The sequence below is a fragment of the Ambystoma mexicanum genome, chromosome 4p (assembly GCF_040938575.1).
Source record: "Ambystoma mexicanum isolate Mex_15411 chromosome 4p, UKY_AmexF1_1, whole genome shotgun sequence".
Classification (NCBI taxonomy): Eukaryota; Metazoa; Chordata; class Amphibia; order Caudata; family Ambystomatidae; genus Ambystoma; species Ambystoma mexicanum.
Window position 1 is genome coordinate 783,882,092 of NC_090927.1, and position 12,974 is coordinate 783,895,065.

The window sequence follows — 12,974 nt, forward strand, 5'->3', positions numbered from 1 at the left end:
CAAATCTACACCTGCTGCAAGTACCACTGTGCCTGGTTCAGTAATTGGTCTAAGAAGCGAAGGGCACACTATATTTCTGAGTGTAGGAGCCGTTAAACTGGGAGTTTGCACCCAGATGGGGAGGTCTGGTAGTGTTCTAAAATGGCTGTGCCCACTGGCCATGGCTGAAGGACTGGTATTGTTCTAAAATATACAGTGGGCCTGGCCGTAGGCTGTTGCCACTGGCCATATGCAGAAAAAAATCCATGGAATAACAAAACACTTTAAATTAAAGGAAACCACTTTAGTTGCAGAGACGTTAAGGTGAGCAATACATTGTAATGAAAACATGTGAAAAAATATATATTTATGCAAATAATATATTCATTTTTATTTTCTTCTCTTTTTTTCGTTCAGATGTCATGTTTATCCTCCCTTGTTTTGGAAGAAGGTGTCTGAAGCAAAAGTCTGCTGTTTGGCTGCTCCCCTGAATAAAGAGCCGGCCGGCCAGCCAACCAACAACAGAGGAGGCAGACTTGGGGGGGGGGGAAGCACTGTCCTTGCCCCTGCCGGCCCCGTTAGGCCAAGCCTTATCTAAGGGGGGGGCACTTGGGGATCCTGCCCTCCTCGACAGCTCGGGTGACTTTGGGCCCTGGCACCGACGGAAATGTGACGGCGGAGCCATGAAAAAATTGACCTAGCCTACCGCCGGGCCTGCTGGTCTCATGCAAACGCTAGCATGGGAGTGTGCAGCAGAGCGTTGCTCTGAGTCAGTGGGGGAGCTGCCGAGCAGCGCTATTTCCGGCAGACCCTTTCGGGTCATTGCTTCTCGGCCTTTTGACTAAGATGCAGCCACAGAGCTAAGGAATTCCATACGTATCTGTTGATGCCAATCTCAGCAAGGCAAAGGAGTTTGATTTTGTGGTAAAAACCATTTTATTTGAAGTTTTAAAGGTAGACCGAAGTTAGTTATTTTGCATACAATAACATAGGAATACAAACACATATGACTTCACCTTCACTGAAGAAGCAGCAATTACAGCATATAAAAACTACAGGTAACTCACCCAGCCCTTAATGGGCTGAAAATAGAACTATACTATGTAAGATAAGAGCCCACATAACTGTACATATGTACAACCCTTTTGTTTCAGTTGAAGTCATTACCAACTGGCTAGGCATTTACTGTGAAAAAATCAAAGGGGGTTTTCATTTGAGAAACCTATTTAATATTTTTAATGGAAACAGAAGATTCACTTTGGTCCTGAGAAGAGATTCCAACGGAATTGGTAGTCTCAAACATCCCCCAGCTATGTTTGAATTCAATCAACATAAGGGTTATTCATATTACCCAAGTCGACCCCTTTTCTGCAGATTGAGTTCTGAGGGATGGGGCGTGACTTTCGAAGCCGGCTCCCTGTATTTATATTGGTGAAAGGGACGCGCTGTCTGTGCCTGCTGGGCAGTGCACCTATCTTTGGTGAGGAAGGGGTGTGGTCGGGGGCATGTCGCGGCTCTTGCGAGCCGTTGGCGGCTCTTTGCGCCCTCATTAATGGAGGCTATTTGCTTTTGGTTCACGCGCTGGCTCCTTTGTGGTTGTCGGGCGGGGGTGGCTGTTGAAGGTGCGGCTGCCAGAGCTGGTTCCCTGCGTGTATATTGACCAGAGGTATGCGCTGGCTGTTTGTCGGGCAGCATGTCCCTCTTTTGTTTTGTTGAAGACAGGTGCCACAGGAGTGGTTTCGTGTTATGAGTGATTTGGTTTTTAAAATTTATTTAGGGGAATAGGTTATTTGTTTTTATGAATGTGTTCCTGCATTTAATGTTTTGAAGACGTTTTTGAGGTGGGATAAACCTTAGGCAGCTGGGGTGTGTGGAGTTTGGGATAGATTTATTGCTAGATAGATTGTTTTTTTTCTCATCAGGTTGGGTAGAGTAGGATATTTTAGGATAGTGGTTGTTTTTAGAGACAGCTCGCCCTTTGGGCGTATTCTGAAGTATCATGGCGAATAGTAACACTTTTGTGTCCGCTTCCAATTAAAGCAAAAGTATTCAGAGGAGGGGCCGGACAACCTAGAGATAACAAGAGATGAATTATGTAGGCTGGTCCTAAAGAAGACCTTGCAAATTTCTGTTGATATTTACTGCATGATTTCTCTGCATTCGGGCATGCATGGGAGGTTTGCTTTAGAGGCGCCTCCAAATTTATTCCTTATTGGGACAGGTTCATTGTTAAAAAGGAAAGTGCAGAGTTGGAATTTTTTGACGTGCAATCCCTTTCTGAATTGAGCAATGAAGTGGTTATCATTAAAATGTACAACAAAACGGTGCAGGAGCAGGACTTGAGTTTTTGGTTGGTTAGGAACTGTGGAAATGTTGGCAGTTTGGAGAAGGTGAGGTATGCAAATGGAATTTGGAATCGTTTGTGGAGGGAAAATGTAAAGCTTCATTCAGATCCTAAGAGAATTGCAGGCGTGAACCACCTACCCCGACGTTTGTGTTAGGACTAAATGGAGGATTTGGGTTTTATTCAGGGCAGCCCAAGGTGTGTAAAAGTTGTGGTGAGGAAGGCCATAATTGGGGTGAGTGTTCCAAAATCATGTGTATGAATTGTAAGGAGGAGGGTAATGTCTCAAAAGGTGGTATACAAATTGTTAGTTTTACAACTGTTCGAATAACAATTGACCTTTTCACAATTGACCGAATTGTGAAGGGCAATTGTAACATATATGTGGGGGGGAAACCCCCACCTAACGCTATATATATATATATATATACCCTTTAAATTTGCAAACGCCTTGAGGCAAACAAGGAAGCAGGGAATCGAAGAGGGCTTCAAGGAGAAGTCGGGTGAAGAGAGTACTCAAATATTTCCAGACAGTTTGTTTGAGCAAGAAGGAGGGTGAAGGTAGTGTGGTGTCAGATAAAGGGACGGAAGGTAAGGACAAAGGTAAGGAGGTGTAAGTAATTTAATTAAATGGGTCAAAGCAATAGTTTGTGTGAGCCGGTGAGAGTATTGAAGGGATTAAAGATGAGAAGCGGGAAATTGTAGAGGCTATCTGTTTCTGATAGTGTTCTATTGGAGGCACAGCGTGTTAAAGATTATAAAGAAGTTGATGAGCAGGAAGAATCTGGGGTGGTATATGATCAGGATCAACCTTTTCAGACTCCAGATAAAGATAAGAATATTCATTCTGGGGAGCAATTACTCCAGTATGGAAAGAGCCAGAAAAAGGCATTGTTGGTATGTTATCTATCTAGTTCAAGAAAGTTATCCAGGAAAAGGCTTGTGGATTCAGAGTCGGTGAGGGTGAATAAGTGAAAAAGGAGAGGTAAAGTTTTGTTTCTTTCAGATTCTGAGGAGGTAGATGATCTGGTAGGGGGGAATGTTGAGAAGTTTAACAAAGGGAGTAGAGTGGGGGGGTGTTAGTTGCAACTTTCAATAGGTATGAAGTCTTAGAGGAAGATGCGTGTAGTGTTTTAGAGATGGAAGAACTAGAGTTAAATTCACCTGTCGGGCCTGAACAATGATATGGAAATTCCTATTGTCAATCACACTTTGTATTTGTACTGTCAGTGTCCATAGTATTTATAGTTCCATTAGAAGCCAAGTGGTTATTAACTATTTGTAAGGGCTAAAATGTGATATTTGTTTACAGGAGTGTGTAGCCTGCCTGTTCAGGCCAAATATGATAATGGGAGGCTCTATGGAGGAAGTGTCCTTCATTGTGGTCAGGGTCTAATGAGAACAAGAATTATGGTGTTGCTGTCTTATTTATGAATCATAGCTTCCAGATTACTAAACATAATTAAGGCGAATTGAATGTTTTTATAGAGGGGTTGATTTTACTCTCACCAATGTATATGCATGTAGTGATAAAAATGAAAGATGTATTTTATTGGAACTCTTATTTCCCAGATATTAGCAGGAGATTTCAACACTGCTCTAGACTCTAATGAAGCAACCTTGCAGGTTAATTTTGATAAAAATATGAACTTGCTGAAGATTAAGTCTGATTGTGACAAGATGCCTACCGTCGGAAGCATCAAGATGCTGGTGGTTATACGTGGTCAATGCCGGCATCAGGAGAGCAAAGCAGAATAGATTATGTGTTTGTGAACAAAAACATTTTTAATATTCGTACATTACATTTATCGGATCTGCTCTACATAGCAGATTATTGGAAGTACAACATGTGATGGACAAGATGATGCCAAGGCGGAAGGGGGTGTGGAAGCTGAATATTAGCTTACTGGAGTACGGTCCTCTCTAGGTACGCAGTCGAGAAGGTTTGTGTTGAACAATTACGAAGGAGTGAGGGCAGTGACATGGTTTTTTTTGAATAATCGCTTGAGTGGTGGTTAGATACTAAATGAAGATTTAAGTTGTTTTTTTGTAGAATTCACAAAGAAAAAGCAGAGTAAAGAGCAAGCCCTATTAAAAATGCTACAGAGGAAGGCGAATAGGCTACTTAAAATGAGGAGCCTAGGCCTAGAAGCGGAGGAGGACTTGAATAAAATCAAGATGGCCATTAATAAGATCCACAGGGGAAGTGCACCTGTTTTTCTTTAATCGGGTCAATAATCAAAACAGTAATATGGTAGAGGCATTGTTTGATGAACTTAATCAGGTCAGATCAGACATGCCTTCTTTACTTGGAATTGCTGAATCTTTTTATGAAAAACTTTATCAAGAAAAATCATCGGACGAGGTCAAGCTTTAACTATTAAGTAATTGCCTTCAAGTGATCAGAAAAAGCGCTTAGAAAGACCTCCTGGATGTTAGAGCTAGAACTAGCGTTAACTGCAACCAAAAAGCAAAAAATCCCCGGGCCTAGATGGTCTGCCATATGGGTTTTATAAAACATTTTGGCAAATAATTGGTGTCAATATGGTGGAGTTGTATATTGAATGTAATCATGTCTTGGTATTACCTGATTCTTTCAATAAAGCTCTAATTATGTTGTTTAAAAAAAAAAATGATGGGAAGGACATTAGGAATTGGCGACCAATAACATTATTAAATTGCGATTATAAGCTATATGCGAAGTGCCTTGCTAACCGCCTGAATGAGTTTATCAAATATGATTTTATAAGTCAAAATTGTGTGCGGTTCAATGGAGAAACCGTGCAGAAGGGTTATTCATGACTAGGGATTTAATTTACATGAAGGCAAGAGATTTACCATAATTAATTATGAACCTCGATTATGAGTGTACAATAATGTGGCATGTGTTGATTACAAAGGCTTTGATTGCATTAGGTGTTCCTCGCACCTTTGTCCAATTGGTGGTGTGCATGTACAAGAATGCGCAAAGTAAAATCATGCTAAACTGACATTTGTCTAGAGAAATTCTAATACAAAGTGGGGTTGAGGCAGGGGTGTCCTTTGTCTCCCTTGATTTTTATATGTGTAATTGAAGTTCTTAGTTTATTAGTTAATCATGATCAATCTATTGTGCTTTTACATGTTGCGGGGGCGGGGAGTGTTAAAAATCATGATGTACATGGATGATGTGTAACTCTTTTTGTGAGGGATGAGCTTTCCGCTAATAAGGCCATGGACAACGCTTTTAGCTTGTCTGGTATCGGGAGCGGTCTTGAATTTTGAGAAAAGCAAATGCTTAATGTATGGATCATGGAATAGTCGGCCTTGTGCCTATATATCCTATGTTGATGTGGATATTTTGGGAGTCCCTTTCGCAAGGGGCAGTAATATAGTAAGAATGTGAAAGGAAATACTTTCCTAAGTAAAATATTAGCCTTATGGAATCAAAGGGACTTGTCAATGGTGGGAAGGGTTTAGGTGATAGTCTGTGGTTCAATGATACCAATACTTTGGTATTTCACAGTGGTGTTTACACCATCAAGGAGGCAGCTCGGGGTGACTTTGGGCCCTGGCAATGAGGCTGCTGGAGATGTGGGGGCGGAGCCATGCAAAAACGGACCCGGGGCTGCTGGTCTTTCATGCAAACGCACGCTAGGCCCGGCCGCCTCCGAGGTGCCTGGGAGTCTACGGCAGAGGGCGACTCCGAGTCAGCGGGGGAGCTGCCGAGCAGCGCTCTTTCCGACGGACCCTTTCGGGGCATCGCTTCTCGGCCTTTTGGCTAAGATCAAGTGTAGTATCCAAGAGCACGAGGCTCTACTTAAAACAAAGGAGATTTTAAGCAGATGGCCAAAAGGACCAGCATCAAAAAACACCCTTCCTATACAAAATATGAAGAAAACCAAAGCCGCAAGACGGCCGCAAACAAGAAACAGAGCAGTGCATGTATTTAGCATCTAATTATGCAAATTCGACTAGTTTACCCATAAATCCTAAAGAAACAAACAAACACCCTAAGTGACACAGGCAATTCCACACATCAGTTTTTGAATCCAGACCAGTCGAAATGCAGGAGGAGATTGCAGGAGCTACAGAGAATCCTAGCGAACTGCCCCCTAGCGGTGAAAACGGGAATGTCACTGTTTCCGACCAAGAAATGGAAAAAATGGATGTTTCCAACCCAGAACAAGAAAGTGAAAGTGATGTTTCGCCGACCGTATGCAGCCAGAAAACTGCAATACCAAAGCAAAAAAATATACCAAAAACATCTATAAACAAAGACAATAATAAGCAAAAAAATAAGAAACCTTCACAAAGTCCTATATCCGAAACACCCCCTTCCCAACTACCAACTACCTCCAAAATCCCAGCAACTCCCCAGAAAACCACCACGGAAAGAGATAGAGCAACACTTCTGCAAGTGTGCAAAACAAACAGTGAGGCCCAAACAGCATGGAGCACCATTGTACACAACAAGAAACAGAGAAACAAAAATGACAAAGCTGAGTCCCCCATAAAGAAACAGAGTGCTCTCAGATTCTTCATCTGAATCTGAAGACGAAGACACAAATACAACGCAAAGAGGGCAGAAAAAGCACCGAAAGCGAACAAAGTCAAACCGTAGTAGATCGGTGGTCAGACAACACAAGTCAACACCTAAATAAATATCATCATGGATACTCTAAAAATCATTAATTTCAACGTAAGAGGCATCAACGACGTTGTTAAGAGAACCACCTTGTTGGCCTTCTTAGCGACATTGACTGCAGATATTATTTGTCTACAAGAGTGTGGATTACACTGGGACCCAACACTAGCCAAATGGCAAAAAGACTGGCCTATGGGCCCATCTCTATGGTCGGGAAGTACGGTCAATAAAAATGCAGGTACAGCAGTGTTGTTCAAGACACAAAACATTACCATACAATCTAGCAAAGAAATTATACCTGGAAGAATACTCCAAGTTGATTTTCTCTTCCAAGAAACGGAACATAGACTTTTCAGCGTCTACGCTGATGCGACTAAGAAAGACAGAATAAAGACCTTCGAAACACTGAAAATCTTCCTAATTGGCACAGTACCCACTATAATTGCAGGAGATTTCAACTGCATTTTGCACCCTGCTGATCGGAAATCTAAAGCAAATCAGCGAGAAGCACAAAAACTGGATACTTCATCAAAAAGACTACAAGAAATTTTAGAAGATTGCCAACTAAAAGACACTCATGCAGCCAATAAACCACCTGGCTCTATGATGTCATGGAGAGACGCCGCAGGACAAACAGAATCCCGCATAGACTATATATTCACCACGAAACATTTCGGAACACATGCAACAGAAACCCTTGTGAACTTATTTTCGGATCACAAAATCATCGTGTCACATCTAACAAAAGCAGACTACCTACCAAAAACAAAAAACACATGGGCCTTGAACACTACACTACTTGAAGATAAAGACATTGTTCAACGCTACAAAACTGCACTACAACAATGGATAAATAACAAAAGCCACTCACAAAGCATTTCTGACTGGTGGGAGGATACCAAAAAGAAAACAAAATATTTCTTCATCAAAGAAGGAAAAAATAAAGCATACAAAAAAAATGAAGACTATAGACTCTTGGTGGGATGTCTACAAACCCTTCATCAATTACAAGACATGGGAATAGACGTCAACCAAGAGAAACATAATATACAAGACAGGATCCAGAAATGGCTAACGGACAAATGCAAGACTATCATTTTTAACTCGAAAGTAAAGGACTATGAAGAAAATGAAAAATGCTCTTGCTTCTTCTTTAAAAAAACAAATACGGCTAAAGTCATTCCAAAAGCATTCATAGACCAGGACGGCATAAGACAAACATCCCAACACGGTATGGAACAAGTCGCCGAACAATTCTATCAAGACCTATATACTCCAAAAGAACTGGATGAAGAACAAATACTGCATTTCGAATCACTAATCCAAGACAACCTTTCTATCGACCAAAAAACGAGTCTTCAGGATCAGTTATCTCCTTTAGAGGTACTCGATGCCACCAAACAATTGTCAAAAAACAAAACACCAGGCAGCGACAGACTACCAACAGAATGGTACATCGCTTTCTGGAACGAAATTAGTCCCCACCTTCTTAAAGTCTACAAGGAAAGCTTAGACAACAACGTATTACCAACAACTATGATCCAAAGCATAATCACTCTACTACACAAAAAAGGCTGCAAGGAGGACATCAAAAATTGGAGACCTATATCTCTGCTGAATGTAGACTATAAAATATTAGCAAAAGTCGTAGCAAATAGAATGAAAACAGTCATTTCATCACTCATTCAAGAAGACCAAACATGCGCTGTCCCACACAGACGCATACACGAAAGCCTTTTGACCCTTAGACTCCATTGAACACACAGTACAGAGGAAATCATCCCTAGGCGTTATGTCCTTGGATTTTGAAAAGGCCTACGACAGAGTGTCGCATATGTTCATTAAAAGGATATTATCAAAAATGGGGTGCCCACAGAAAATCATTGAATACATATCGACCCTATATCAGAATGCCTTCAGCCAGGTGCGAGTAAATGGACACCTCTCTGGAAGAATAGCGATACTGTCAGGGGTAAGACAAGGATGTCCCCTCTCAGCCATCCTATACATCTGTGCAATCGAGCCTTTACACAGGAAAATCAAAAACGACCAGAATATCCAAGGAGCGTTCATACCAGGACTACCAAAGGAACAGGCTAAATGTATGGGGTACATGGACGATGTTACAGTGCTCTGTACGAACGCACAATCCATCAACAAAGCCATTCAACACACAGAAGATTTTTGCAAGGCGGCAGGCTTTAAAATAAAAAAAGAAAAAAGCAACCTGTTAACCATAGGTACCTGGGACAACCTAGCTAAATGTGAAGTGATGAAAGTGGCAGACACAATCAAAGTACTAGGCATCCACTTCCAAACCAGACAACCTGGGATACTGGCGTGGAATAAAGTACAGGAGAAATTAGAAAACAAAATAGTCTTTTGGAAATCAAGACAACTCTCCATTGAAGGGAAACTACTTCTAATCAAAGCAGTTTTAATGCCTATAATATTATTCGTGGCATTAGTATTTCCACCCACAAATACACAAACAAAAAAACTACAAAGACTTTTTTTCAAATTCATATGGAACTCTAGCATGGATCGGCTACGTAGAGACATTCTACACAAAAAACAAAAGAATGGAGGAAGAGAAATTCCTAATCTACACACAGTCCTGCCAGTGCACTATATATGTTTCTGCATAAATACTTTGAAGCATTCGCAGTCGAAGGCAGCAGTATATATTAAATACGCAGCAGTATATATTAAATACGCTATCAGCCGCCTCCTGCATAAGTACAAATATATTCAATCCACAAACATCAGCCCAAGAGCTCTGGACCCACCAAAGTCATACGAAATGTTCAAAATTTTTCTCCCAAAAATACAACATCTAGAAGCTTCAAAACAATACATTTTGTATCCTAAATGGATTTTACAAGAGATGGTAGAAACCGAAACCCCAGAGCCAGTGGGAAACCTTTCTGGAGATCATTTGGAAAAAACTTGGAACTTGTTATCCACTTCGAAAATCACAAACGAACAAAAAGACATTGCCTGGCTTGCATTACACAATGCGCTCCCCTTAAAGGCATTCATGCACAAAAGACGACTGGCAGTATCTGCGGAATGTCCTAGGAGCAGATGCAAACATGAAGAGACTACTCTACACTTCATATGGAATTGTCTTTTTGCAGCGCAAGTTTGGATTCTAGTAAAGCCACTTTTGGCTGCAGTAACCAAACATCAACATGTATCCTTTGACCAAGTACTCACAGGGATTGGAGGGGGTGGAGGGAAAGAAAATGCAGCACGTTTTTACAAAATCACAGTTTCCACGAAACAAGCTTTGTGGAAAGCAAGATGCCTGGTTGTACTCCAGCATAAAAAGATAAGCCCTCAAGAATGTGTACAACTGATGCTGTGTCACTTGTACACATACTTTTGTGTTGATGCCAAGAAATCAGATAAAAATACAGCTAACGATTATTGGCAACAAGACAAGTGGAGGACTCTCACCACTTAAATAATCCGGGATAGAGTGAGTACTCACTCAGTCTTCTTTTTGACAGCAAGTTTTTTACCCAAATTCAAGTTTAATTTGAAACCTTTTTAATTGGCGTATAGTCGCGGATTGGATTTTTCCAATTTGCTGGAGGAATGGGACGGTTGTAAGGGGAGATGTGGAGACCGTTCAAAAAAAAAAATGTTATCTTTTTTGATTTGAATTTATACTATTGGCATTGGTGATCATTTCTGGCGCATAGGTGGATTTATGCTGGAGAATTTATTCTCCTAACACCTTACCCAGGATCCTTTTTGGACTCGGCCCTTTGAGGTGGGGATTTATGCTTGGTTGCTTGCAGCCATAACCCACTTCCTAGCGCTTGGCAGGACAAAAAGTGACCCAGTAGGACTCGAGTGCGATTTCCGAATTTTTGCGGGCTTTTTGGCTCATTTTTCAGGGGAGCTGGAAAGGCAAAATCGAGCACGGGCCATCCTAGACATGGCAGAGAGCTCAGGGCAGCAAGGCGAAGCGCTGGTCCAGGGGGGGACAAGGCCCCCACGATGACTCCATGGAAGTGGGCCGGCGCTAGCGGCAGAGACGCCCAGCGGGGTGGACCCGGAGACAGGGGCCAGGCGAAAACCAGCGACAGGGGCTGGGAACACCCCGACCCCCCTGCCCAGGGGAATCCCAACAGCAGGGGCTGGGGGAAACCCGGCAACAGGGGCCGGAAGAGCTGGAAAAGGAGACCCAGGGACCCAGGCGGGGGCACCCCCAACAGCAGGAAAAGGCGGCAGCGAGGCACAGCCCGGCCACCCCAGTACAGCTGGAGGGAAAGGAGGCGCCTCACCGGGCACCAGCGGGACCCAACCAGCGGCCGGAGGCCCAGGACCAGGGCAGAAAGACAAGTCCGGGACCTCCGGCAAGGCAACAGGGGCCAAGCCAGACCCCCAGGGCAAGGTGACAGGGGCCAAACCCGGGGGAAACGGCTCGGCCTGGGCGAGCAAGCCCTACCCCTTGAACCACCGGATGAAACAGACCATCCGGATGCAGGTCAAGGAGGTAGACGGCAAGCGGGCAATGCTTGACCGCAAGATGTGCTGGGACAAGGTGGTTCTGGGAGCAGGGGTAAGCCCCAGCGAGGTCCTAAGCTTCCAGGACTACCTGTCATGCGGGGTCTTCCTCCTAACATTCATCTCGCAGGCCCTCTGCGAGAAATATTGGGACATCTTCCAAGGGAAGAAAAAGGAGGCCCCGTACAGCACGTTCGAGATGGAGACGCAACGGGAGTCACGAGAGAGAAGGATAACGGTAGAGATGACCAACCCGCACGTCTCAGAATCGGACATAGGCGCCCTGCTGAAGCGGTATGGCACCATCAAGGATGGGCCCACCAAAATCAGGGACGCCAATGGGGTTTGGAACACCTCATGGAGGGCCACGCTAGAACTCGAACAGGGCTTCGGAGGTCGAGATGACCTAAAGCACCTGCCATCGGTGTTCTACCTCGGAGCACATGAAGGGAGGATAAGGTACCAGGGACAACCCTTCACCTGCAGGAAATGCAATGGCGAGGGACACAAAGCCAACGCATGCCCCCAGCCATTCTGCCGGAAATGCAGGGGGACAGACCACGACACATACGAGTGCACGGGACAGAAAAGATGTAATTTCTGCGGCACACAAGGGCACACGTACTACGGGTGCCCGTACTCGGCCAAGTCCTACGCCCAAGTGGCAAGCGGAGCAGTCAAGGGGCTGCAGCCGACCGGTAGGCCAACAACCGAGGCGGCCAAGGCACCGCCAAGGGACAGGAGAACAGTCATCAGCAAAAAGGCCTCGGACGGGCTGATGACCCTGATGACGGAGATCAGGAATGAGGGCCTGGAAAGAGAACGGGCACAGAAGGCACAGGAAAAGGCTAACCCGAGCAAGGCACACCCGGAGAAAGCGGCAACCCCGCAGACCCGGGTAAAGCCGAGCACGGCAGAGCCAACCCCAGGACCAACCCTGGTCATCACGGTACCAACAGAGCCGGAAGGACCAACCCTGGTCGCCGCGGCACCGGCAATACCGGAGGCAGCTGGAACCCCGACCCCAGCTCCAGAGCCGGAGAAACCAACCCTGGTCGCCGCGACACCGGCAAAACCGGAGGTAGCTGGAACCACCACCCCAGCTCCTCAGGCCCCAGCCACGGGGCCACCCGAGGCAGAGGAGGAGGCGACAGCACCCGAAACGACAGAGGCAGCTGTACCACAAGCCCCTCAAACGACAGCCACAGTACATCCCCTCCCCTCCAAAGTGGAAGACCTCTCAGACCCCGAAGACCAAGGGAATGCCCGGGCAAAAGGGAAGAGCAAGTCCAAGCTAAGGAGGGACAGGAATGGGAAGCAGGCAAAGGATGGGTCTGGCAGACTCGGGAGCAGAAGCAGGTCCGACCGCGAAGCTGCGTCAGAACAAGCTGACGAGGAAAGCGGGAAGGAGAGCCCCGTGCGACTCTCCCGGGCCATGAGGAGGATGGCCCTGCAAACCAGGGTAGGCCTCCTCAAACAACGCAGGAGCAAGAGAAGAGGTGG

The 12,974-nt window shown here is 44.7% G+C and overlaps 1 pseudogene; it reads left to right on the plus strand.

Moving 5' to 3' along the window:
• The first annotated feature begins 6,063 nt into the window (after nt 1-6,063).
• LOC138460425 (U2 spliceosomal RNA) lies at nt 6,064-6,182 on the plus strand (annotated as a pseudogene).
• The last annotated feature ends 6,792 nt before the right edge of the window (nt 6,183-12,974 follow it).